This window comes from Crocuta crocuta, unplaced genomic scaffold (genome assembly GCF_008692635.1).
Source record: "Crocuta crocuta isolate KB4526 unplaced genomic scaffold, BGI_CrCroc_1.0 scaffold26, whole genome shotgun sequence".
Lineage (NCBI taxonomy): Eukaryota > Metazoa > Chordata > Mammalia > Carnivora > Hyaenidae > Crocuta > Crocuta crocuta.
In genome coordinates this window covers 7,365,217-7,376,365 of record NW_027532249.1, presented here as the reverse complement: position 1 = coordinate 7,376,365, position 11,149 = coordinate 7,365,217, and the positions used below count along the sequence as shown (strand labels likewise).

Sequence of the window (11,149 nt, the reverse complement as noted above, 5' to 3'; positions counted from 1 at the left end):
ATGACCTAAGGTGAAATCAAGAGTCTGATTCTTTTTTTTTTTTAATATTTTTAATTTATTTCTAGGAGAGAGAGAGAGACAGCGTGAGCAGGGGAGGGTCAGAGAAAGAGGGAGTCACAGACTGAAATAGGCTCCAGGCTCTGAGCTGGCAGTCAGCACAGAGCCCGACGCGGGGCTCGAACCCACGAACCGCGAGATCATGACCTAAGCGAAAGTCGGACGCCCAACCGACTAAGCCACCCAGGCGCCCCTCGACCCCATTATTATATCTGCCTATGTAAATGTGTAATAACTCTTTCTTATAGTCTTTAACCATCGTAAAATGTCTCAGGTGACGAAAAAGTAGGTATTTCCAGGTTTAATGCAAAACAGAATGCAGTTACAATGTTCAGAACTGACATCTCCCTACAAGGTAATAGATACTATTGGTCTGCTCACACGCTAATGCTTTTACCAGGAGACCAAAGGGTTTTTCAAAAACTCAAAAAAGAAAATGTTTAGATGGTTTAGAAAACCTCTAGAAGAGAAACCAAAAAGTCACTGGATCACAAAATTAACAAAACACAAACAACTACTAGAAAAAGTGCATATAAAAAGATGCCTAATTTTCTTCCTAGACAGGGTGTTTTTGCATATAAATCATATTTTAAGGGGCGCCTAGGTAGCTCAGTTGCTGGAGTGCTGAATCTTGATTTCGGCTCAGGTCAAGATCCCAGGGTCATGGGATCAAGCCCAGAGTTGGCCTCCATGCTAAGTGTGGAGCCTGATTAATATTTTCTCTCCCTCTCTCCCTCTGCCCTTCTCTCCTACTTGTGCCTTAAAAAAAAAAAAAAGATACCTTCAGTATCTTCTATTTTCTATGAGTATCATATTTAAGATTCTCTTATGTGTGTTTCAGCAAATAATAACTATAACTTAATAATTATAAGTCAAAATGGTTACAGAAGCAGAACCAGAACTGTATCTCAAAATATAATCATTTTAGTTCATTTCATTTTCAAATCTATGTATAATCTTTATAGATCTAATACATGAAAGTAATTAGGAGCAAATAAGTTGTCACTGTGTGAGCCTGGGTGACTGACTTAATTTCTTTAGTCTCCTGCTTCCCTCTTCCATAAAACAAAGGGTTCAGCCTAGAAATTAGCAATGACCTAGGGTGGTGGGCGTGGGGAAGTGAAGGTGGAGGGAAGTGAAAGGTACAAAACTTCAGATCTTCTTACAGTTTAAGCCAACAAGTCTGTCACCTCTATCACCATCTTCTTTCAGCTTCCTTGTCTTTATAAATATAACTAGTTTTTACAAACACGTAATGGAAGTACAGACTCCACTGGGGTGGATGTATCAATGCACTCTAAGCTTTAAAAAGTTGTCCACCGGGCACCTGGGTGGCTCAGTCGGTTGAGCATCCCAGGTCAGGTATGATCTCGCAGTTTGTGAGTTGTGAGTTCGAGTCCCGTGTCCCTGCCTCATGCTCTCTGCTGTCAGCACAGAGCCCACTTCAGATCCCCTGTCTCCTTTTCTCTCCCTCAAAAAAATTTTTTAAGTTGTCCAATATGTGTTAAAATAGTTACCTTTCCAAATACATGGCCTTTGCCCCTTGTATATGTGAACTAAAAAGGAAAAATTAGTACAGGCACATCCCAATTTTGAATTTCAGTTTTATTATTTTGGTCATGAAAACATTTTTTTAAAATTTTTATTTATTTCTAGGAGAGCGAGCGAGCGAGCGTGAGCAGGGGAGGGTCAGAGAGAGAGGGAGATACAGACTCCGAAATAGGCTCCAGGCTCTGAGCTGGCAGTCAGCACAGAGCCCGACGCGGGGCTCAAACCCACGAACCGCGAGATCATGACCTAAGCAAAAGTCTGACGCTTAACCGACTAAGCCACCCAGGCGCCCCCATGAAACCATTTTGAGACCTGTCATTCTCTGTGACTTCGTGACTTGTCCCCAAGGCAGAGAGCCAGTTATACAGAAGCCGAATAAAAATACAAAATGGATAGAACCCAGCAGCCACCTATCAACCATTTCAATTATAACATAACCTACCATTACTTTCTAGATTTCCACGAATATACCATGTAATACTTGACCTGTCATGGATCACACAAATCACAGAACCTCAAACCTTAAATAAACTTCTAGGAACTTGTCAATGTGTAAGTATCTGATTTTCGCCAGAACTACATGCAGAAGATAATGAAAGAAAATCATTGCTGTTTCTTGACTAACTACAAGAAAATTTTCATTGCTGCTGGGAGACAGTAAAGTAATAAACCTTAAAAATGCAAGGCATTTTTGTTCTGGAATCTCACGAGAATATGTAATTCCACATATCTGAAAGCACGTAGATCTGTCCTGTATGTGTGAGTAAACAGCACTGGCAGCCTGCATCAATTTCAGTTTCAAAATTTTGAAGTCTTCTTCCCTATCCACCTGCCAATATAAGTGAGTGATAACCTGATTTTTAAATTGCAAACAATTACAAGTGCAAGCATCTAAATATAGTACTTTTAACTTTAACTCATTGTTTTCATAACTTGACAGCGTGCACTTCTAGTCTTGTACCCAAGTGCCAAAGCATTTCCTCCAAGTAGATCTGTAGCAGATTTGCATTGCTTTCATTTTTCTTTCTTACACTCACCCCGTGCTTTCTTGGATGCCCCTTTCCACTTAAAATTGAACATTACCCTTTCCAAATCACTAAAGGCCACTATTTTCCAATGCTCCCTTCCCTTCTGATACATTTACTTGGGACTAAACGTAGCTGTCAATTATTTCCATTACTGAAAGTAAACACCAGCACTTGCAATTCCAAATGGAAAGGGATACAAAATGTTTTGGCGACACTCCACCCTTTCTTTAAACCAAATTTACCTTATCTGCTATTTTGCTTAAGCTAAAAAAACGCTTGGATGGCTAGAAACTCCGAATCCTAAAAGCTGGGAAAGGACTTTCATTCCATATTTCCACAGGATGGCAAGAAGGGTCCTCTATCTTTTCATGAAATGTGAATTGTATTCAATACGCCTCTCTCAGGGAAAGATTTAGTAAATGACACCAAAGGAAATGGGGATGAGCTTCAAAGAAGGCAGTGTGCAGGTCTATATGAAGCCATCGTTCCAATCCCCAGTCCCAATCCACCTATAAAAAATGGCCATGGCTTTGTCCCTCTGCAGCTCTAATTTCGATTCCATGGAAGAAAAAAAGTCAGTTTGTCCTCATCTTCTCCACTTTTAGAAGGAGCATTTTAAAATCTCTGTCTCCTGACTGCTTAATTAGCTTCCCTATTCAAATGTACCTCCCTCTCTTGCAGATAGGAAAATTCAGTCATGCTAAAAGACACCGACCTAGCCAGGACTTAGAACAGGAAAATGTGCAATGTCACTTACGTGCATGAAGCAGGATTCCTACTGAATAATCCAGCACTTTGTTAAAAACAAAAAACAAAAAGCCTTCATACCATTTACCTGTTTTCAGGGATAGAAGACTAAAATGGACAAATTTTTTTAATAAAGCAAGGTTTTTTTTCGTCTTCTCTTTCAAGTATAAGTTCATGGGAGAAGAGAGGCCTGTAGAACTTTATAAACATCAATGTTTGTGGGAATGGAATAGTACCCACCCTCAACTATGAGGGGACGGTAGACAGTAATATCCCCAGGGCACTTCTGCAGGATTCTGCTTATTTGCATTAGAAAAAGAGGAAAAAATAAAAGCCCTCAACCAACCATTGTCAGACACAAAAAACAAACAAACGAAAAAACCAAGACAACAGCCACAAGGAAAGCACGTCAGCCTGCTCTTGCCTGCCCCCCTCCCCGCCCCCACTACAGCCCTCATCTTTCCCCTCCAGTATGGTCCCAAGCTCCTCACCATCCTTTACAGCCATGCTATGGAAGGAACTGGCTTCTCACATTGACTGAAGCCTCCCTCCCACTCACTCTTCAGAGTGTCCCCCATTATTCCAGCACAACTTACCGATGACCTCCCTACAAGCCAATAAATCCCAGGTGAAGAGGACATCCCTTCTCATCTTTGAACTCTCTGTGTTTTGGACACTCTCTTGATTTTTCCTTCTGCCTGTTCTGGCACCTCCTTCTCATCTCCCTTTGCTTCTTCATGGCTTGTTTCTCATTTTCTCTTTCTCAACTTGATAACTCCCTAGGAGTCCTCACACTCTCCAAACCCTCTTCCTTGGAGAGCTCCTCTACTTCATTTCAAATATAAGAACTCCCAGATAGAAGGTCCTCAGTTTGGGACCTCTCTGAGCTACAGATCCATATATACAACTCGACTTTCCACCTCTCTTACCTGGAAATCTCAGCACCCCAACTGAACACTTCTCTATCCAAACCTTTGATGCCCCCTCACTCCCAGCCCCCATCTGCTCTACAGCAGTCTACCCCATCTCAGTAGTAGGTGGACTTCTATGTGTCCAGCTGTTCATGCCAGGGACTGGAACAGCACCTCTCTTCTTGCCCCCCACTCAATCCGCTTCATGCCAGGCTCCTGCACCTCGAGTTGTATGCAAAGAAGGAAGACAGCAGAGAGTTCTATGTGGAGGTTATCAGTCAGTCAAGGGCAGGGCAGTGTGAAAATCAAGTGCACTTACTTGTGTGGGAACNAGGTGGCGATGGGCAAGGAGACAAGTGGGGCAGAGGTCAGGTCCTGCGAGGCTGTCCGATCCCGCTAAGGAGACTCTGTGGCATTACAGAGGCCACTCTGGCGGCCACAAGGATGACTAACATCAGAAGGGGTCGGCTGGACTCTCTCATTATTTCAGCTCAAAACTAGACCAAATCAACAAAGCAAGGAGGCCTTGATGGGGCAGCCATGGACCAATTACTCCTCAAAGCACGGAACAGGAGAATTCAAGGACCTGGTCATTACAAAAGATCTTCCTATGACAACCTGACAACAGAGAATTGAGATGCTAAGTGTTTCTGGCTAGCAACAGGGATGATGGATAGTTTTTCTTTAAACAAGCTTTTTGGCCATACCCACCTCAACTCTTATAAGCCAATATGCCAACTCCTATGGCGTTGGCGGACTTTAAGATTACAGAAGCAGAAGGCTGGATTTTTGTTTTAATGAAAATGACACAATCATTCAAAAATTACTTTCGCAATTACCACTGTGAACCTGCAGAGTACCCAGATCCATTGATATGGAGACAGAGATTTCTCAACAGCGCTGTACATCTACAATTCAGAGTTGGGAATTTAAAAAACACGAACAACAACAACAACAAAAGGCCCCAGTCTCCTGTTTTAAGGAGGGTACATTCTGATGGTGACCCTATGAAGCAAACCAACCACAGTGCTCAGGATGCGAGAAGAGGGCTTTTAACAAGTCTGAGGCGGCGGAGAGGGTTTCCACAGGAAATAACCCTAGTTTGATGGAAAAATAATCATTAACCTTCTGTCCCAAGTGAAAGGGCTAGCTTTGAGCTTTGTAAAAATCACGGGGCTACTTCAGGGAGATAAAAGGGGAATCCGGGATAAATCAAAGTGCAGAAGAGGTACCCTGCGGGGGGCAGGAGGACACAAACCATCTTCAAGTCCGCCGAAGGCTCTGTGACCTCAGTGGAATGTATCTTCTCTGGTGTTCCAAAATTCTGAAATTCTAGGATTCCTGGGGGCCAGAGATACTGTTGTATTAACAGCATGAAATCTAAGGAAATATTGTCCTTTAAGATCAAAGAAGACAGATACTGAGCCTCCTGACTGGCCCCAAGGGCACAATGCAAACAGGGCAGGTGATCTGGGCACCCCAGCAAGGAAGTCAACCTCCCACCCTCCCCACCCCTGCAAGGTCACCTGAAGGCTTCATTAACTGAGTCAATTAGGGTTTTATTTCACTGAAGCTACACTTTACCCAGATAATATGAAAGGGCTGAAGGAAACAGGTAAGATGTTGAAAAAAAACCTGGTTTATTTTTGGTAAGCTTTTAGCTTTTCAAGCTCAAAAATGTTTAGTGCTAAGTGTGAGCAGAAATATTAACAAATGCGGTTTAGAACACAGAGAGGGTGTTTATGATTATGTAAGTGACCACCTTATCAATATGTATTCATATATCCTAATCCAACTGGTGCCAAACACCAGGATACAAAATCCCACATACCCTTGAAACACCAAGAATATTTGGTTGTTCCCAGAAGTCCCCACATACATTTCAACAGGCCAAGAAAGCAGCTGACTGCTGTATATATGGGGGCTTGTGTTAGTGAAGGGCCTTTAACAGAGTTCAGTAACAACACAAACAGTAGGAGACACAGGTTCCTGAGGGGACAAACCACTTGCAAATTAAATCAATAGAGTGGAAGAGGAGCCACTGTGGTTACTGCACGATAACCACTCTGATAAACGCAATCAAGTTCCCAAACAGGGTTTCCTGAGCTCCAAAACTGGGAAAGAGAACCTTTGGTCTGGGAGTTGTGAGATTTTAAAGGAAAGGGTACATTCATGGCAATGACAGGGCTGCTCACGTGAACCAAGTGTCTTTACTTTTGGCTGGAAATGTATCAGTTAAGGTTAGAAATACTGCCTACATCATTTCTTCGCCCATTAATACATTTGCTCAACAAACAGTTCCTGAATAGCTGTTCTGAGGCCTGGGGAACATCAGATAAAGACAAATGCGTCTCTGCGCTAATGGAGCCTATGTTCTAACTGAAGGGCAAAAAGAAACACAGTCAGCTACAGATAGATGTTATTAGATCATCCAATCTAATTTTTTAAAACATTTTTATTTATTATTGAGAGACAGAGAGAGACAGAGCAGAAGCATGGGAGGGGCAGAGAGGGGGGAGACACAGAATCTGAAGGAGGCTCCAGGCTCTGAGCTGTCAGCACAGAGCCCAACATGGGGCTTGAACTCACAAACCGCGAGATCATGACCTGAGCCGAAGTCGGAAGCTCAACCGACTGAGCCACCCAGGCACCCCTAGATCATCCAATCTAAAGTAGATGGGTTCATGAGTTTGAGCCCCAAGTCAGGCTCTGTGCTGACAGTTTACAGCTTGCTTGAGATTCTCTCTCTCTCTCTCCCCCCCCCCCACATTCTTTCTCTATCTCAAAATAAATAAACTTTAAAAAAAAGCAGATGGATGGCTGCTTACATTGGGTGGTTAGGGAGGCTTCTCCAAGAAGAGGAAATACATATATTATATATACAAATGTATAGATTTTAATATTTATTATTTTTGAGAGATCATGAGATGGGGAGAGAAGAGAGAGAGGGAGACACAGAATCAGAAGCAGGCTCTAACTCATGGACTGTGAGATCATGACCTGAGCTAAAGTTGGACAGTTAACTGACTTGGGTGCCCTCCAAGAATAGGATATTTAAGTCAATATTCCAGTATCGTGAACAATCTACCCTGTGAGGATACAGGGGTTGGGTTAATACCTTCCAGAAAGACTACTGTCTGGGCCCTAAGGACAAACTGTGTTTGGGGTGGTCAAGAACTGAAAAGAAGGTGGAGGTATAGCTGGGGCCCAACAGGTGCAGGAAGAATGGTACCCCACATAGGAGAAAATGTGAGTTGGGGCCAGACGGTAAGGGTCTTTCTTGGTAAGCCACTTTATGCAGGTGAATTTTATTTAAATGCAACGGAGCATTTGAGATGAGGAATGATAAGGTCTTCTTGATACTTTAAGAAGAGAGAGCACTCTGGCCTCCAAGTGAAGGGGCAAGGGTGGGACCAGGGAGAACAGTTAGCAGCTGTGGCAAGAGTCTAGGCAAGAAAGCCCCAGAGCAAGGCGGGAGGAGAGGAGACGGAGGGGAGGTGCACTCGACTTTCGCCAGCCGCAACTCTGACTGGGGCTGTGAGACCCCAGGGGACTGGATTATGCTGGCAGGCAAACTCCCTTACAAGCCTTAGGTCTCTTAGAAACACAGGGATTCCTAAAGGTGAGAAGGTGGCAAAGAATGCATTCTCCAGTAGGGAGGGAGCCTACCAACTATCAGAGGTCAGGCAGGCATCACCCAGGACTCTTTTAGGCGGTGCTCCATCACCTTGGACAAGGGAATTCATCTGTGAGCCCTATACCATCAGCAGTTTTAAAAATATCTCAATCGGTGAGAAGCAATGCCTGGCTTTATTTATAATGCGTGTATTCTGGTGGTCTACGTGACAGATCCAGTTTCAAAAAAAAAAAAAAAAAGGCAAACATTAACTTGAAAATCTTTGGCCTTTTGGGTGTAGAATGCATTTATAGACTTCATTGGAGAACCTAGCTAATGGCTAAATGGCATTTGTACCTATATACTTGTTTCACACATAATCTGGCAGAGAATCTTAGTCTCCATGAAGCTTTAACAGGATTACCACCAAGATGCTGTCATTATCAGGAACGTGGAGACATGTCAGTAGAGTTTCTATTCTATGATCTTTACACCAGAATCCTGCTGGTGTTATTATATAAATTCCTAAACTGTCCATATATGAAGTATATCTTGTTGTGGGTTGGACACAGAAAAAAAACCCACCATTCAAAACACAGGGCAGTGTTTCCCCACAACATAGTGTTTCCCCACAACATATTTATATGTTTGTCACTGTGATGAGCATTTTAATGTAGTATTCGATATACACGGAAAACACTCTACAGAGCTTTCCCGGGGATAGGAAATTGCCAAATAGCTATTTATTTTCAGGAGTTAACGTGAATACTTGAATTTAGGTTCCTGATAGCTATGTTTATAGCAGTTCATTAGTGCTTCCTATCCCTGAAATAGAATTCAAAATGGATTATGACTTCATTTCCCTTAGCCAAAGGCATTGCCATACTATTCTTGAAATTTTAAGCAAAAAATTAAAACGGAAATTTCAGGCCACCAATGAAATACAAAAGAAAGAGCAGAGTGTTTAGCCCTGATGGCAAAGTGAATCCTAGAAAGAGGGAGAGAATATGTTTACGAAAGTGAAACTTTCTCTCCACTTTGTTAAACTATATCTTTCTTAGGCAGAAACTGTCATTAAGTCCTCAACATGAATATAATTCAAACAGCATTTTTGCTTCTAAACACTCTACAAATATTATAAAACGCTGCCTTATACGGCTTCCTAAAAGCAAAGTTCACTTTCTCAAATGCACAGGGCCTTCATGAGTTGAATTAACAGTTGAAATAATTTCTCATAAATCTTTTGTACTTGCATTTTACTTTTTTAATTAACAGGGTACGGCATTAGAGAAAGTAAGGAAAGTTGGTCCCAGGTCACCCACAGGTGCCCGGTACTAAGCTCCTCCCTTACGTTCTCCCCTGAAGGCTCACCCCTGACCGCCCAGAAGCAGCGTTACACCCACAGGACAGGTGGCTACAGTGACATTAGTGCAGGCCTCACCCAAAGTCATATAACAATAAACCCAGAGGCAACATTAAATCTGGTTTCTGCCTCCAAGAGTAAAGCTTTCTTCCACATAAGTTTACTGAATACACCAATAAAATTGGCTCTTAACTTCTAAAACTGGACAACTTTTCAAAGTGAGTATTTTATATGATCATATATAATTCCATATTGCTGATATGCTATTTTACACTTCTAATTAACATACATCAAATAAGTATAAAATTATATTGTTTTCTCTATTTTAAATTATATATTTAGATGTATACATTATACATAATATGCAATATAGTCTATATTATGTCTAATATAGAATAACAATACTAGTTTCTTCCTTAAGGAAAAAAGGCTTCTAATCTAGTATGAGCCTTCAGGATTCTGGCCCAGGTTGCCACTTTATTCCTGGAAAACCAAAAAAATAAATGATCATTGTCACTTCTAGAGAAAACATGAATGATACCCACTCTGCTTCTAGATTCCTGTTTACAACTTTTCACTGATAAGTGGCTAAATTTAAGCTTCAAACAGACAAGCCTAAGTTTTAACTGGTTTCCACTTTGTAAGCGTGTAGGTGGAAGGCCTCAAACTGACAAGGAGCCAGTAACATACGTTTCAAGTGTATAAATGCCGGGGAACCCGGGTGGCTCAGTCAGTTAAACGTCTGACTTCAGCTCAGGTCATGATCTTAGGGTTCATGGGTTCAAGCTCCACGTCGGGCTCTGTGCTGACAGCTAGCTCGGAGCCTGGAGCCTGCTTCAGATTCTGTGTCTCCCTCTCTCTCTGACCCTCCCGTCCTCATGCTGTCTCTCTCTCTCTCTCAGAAATAAAACATTAAAAAAAATAAACGTCCGACGCCACTGTTTAAAATTTTCACAAATTTCACAGCTAAAAATCAAAAAAGGAGAGAAAGGGAGACAGTGTGTCTCTTCTGCCCTGCTGGCCAATTCTATCTCTGGGAAGAACATATTAGCAAAAAGTATCTTTGGCACCTTAACGTAGGAGCATATTTTTCTATTACCCAACATCTGACTCTGCATCTGTGAGAAATGAGGTGTGAACCATATAGACAGTGAATAAATTACAACAGAGTCAGATTCCATACAGTCATCTAAGAGCAAGCAGCTCGCGGATTCTTGCTGAAGTGGGTTCTCTCTCCCACAGAACCACTCATTTTAAAAATAAGGCAAAGGTTACAGCAGAGACTTCCAAACTTCGCACCTTAGTGAGGGGCACTCTACCCTCTGACACCCAGGGCCAGCTGGCCGAGAATCCACACTTGAGGATTCTTTTTATGGGTGCTGAGGACCAGCAGAGCAAGAAGAATGGCTGTCTCAAAATGACCAAAGAACAAATACCCTGTCCTCCAATCCCGTCTGTCCACAGAAATGTTGAACACAAACAGACGGTGAATAAATTGGGAAGGAACAAGCAGGTTGTGATTCTGAGTTTCATGGATATGAGACGGAACAGCAGGTTTCACTTCTATCCCAGAGCCTTGGAAATTCAGGCGCACGATCTGGCCTGGCCATTTTCTGTAACTGCATGCATGTCTCAAGGCTTTTATCTCTGTGGCTCGCTGCTCACAGCAAGCCTCATGCAGGCACCCAAAACTAGTCACCAGAAGGATACGTGGTGAGAATACGAAAGAAAACAAAGGAGAAAACAGACCTTCCAAAACCCAGAAAGGTGGGTTGCCTGTAAGTATTTGTACCTTTACGAATATAAATCTTCAGAGGAGTCCAGACAAGAGTCACTCAGTAGGAATAACATCTGATTAAATCAATAAAGAAATATG

The 11,149-nt window shown here is 42.3% G+C and overlaps 1 protein-coding gene and 1 long non-coding RNA gene across 2 annotated transcripts in view; one reads left to right on the top strand and one right to left on the bottom strand.

Moving 5' to 3' along the window:
* EPB41L3 (erythrocyte membrane protein band 4.1 like 3) overlaps positions 1-11,149 on the bottom strand; it is a 144,127-nt gene that overhangs the window by 95,421 nt on the left and 37,557 nt on the right. The window lies entirely within an intron of this gene.
* The window catches only part of LOC144243178 (uncharacterized), a 9,333-nt gene continuing 3,831 nt past the window's right edge, over positions 5,648-11,149 (top strand). Inside the window, exon 1 of the long non-coding RNA XR_013338562.1 lies at positions 5,648-5,909. This is a non-coding gene — a long non-coding RNA (uncharacterized LOC144243178). The remainder of the gene's footprint in view (positions 5,910-11,149) is intronic.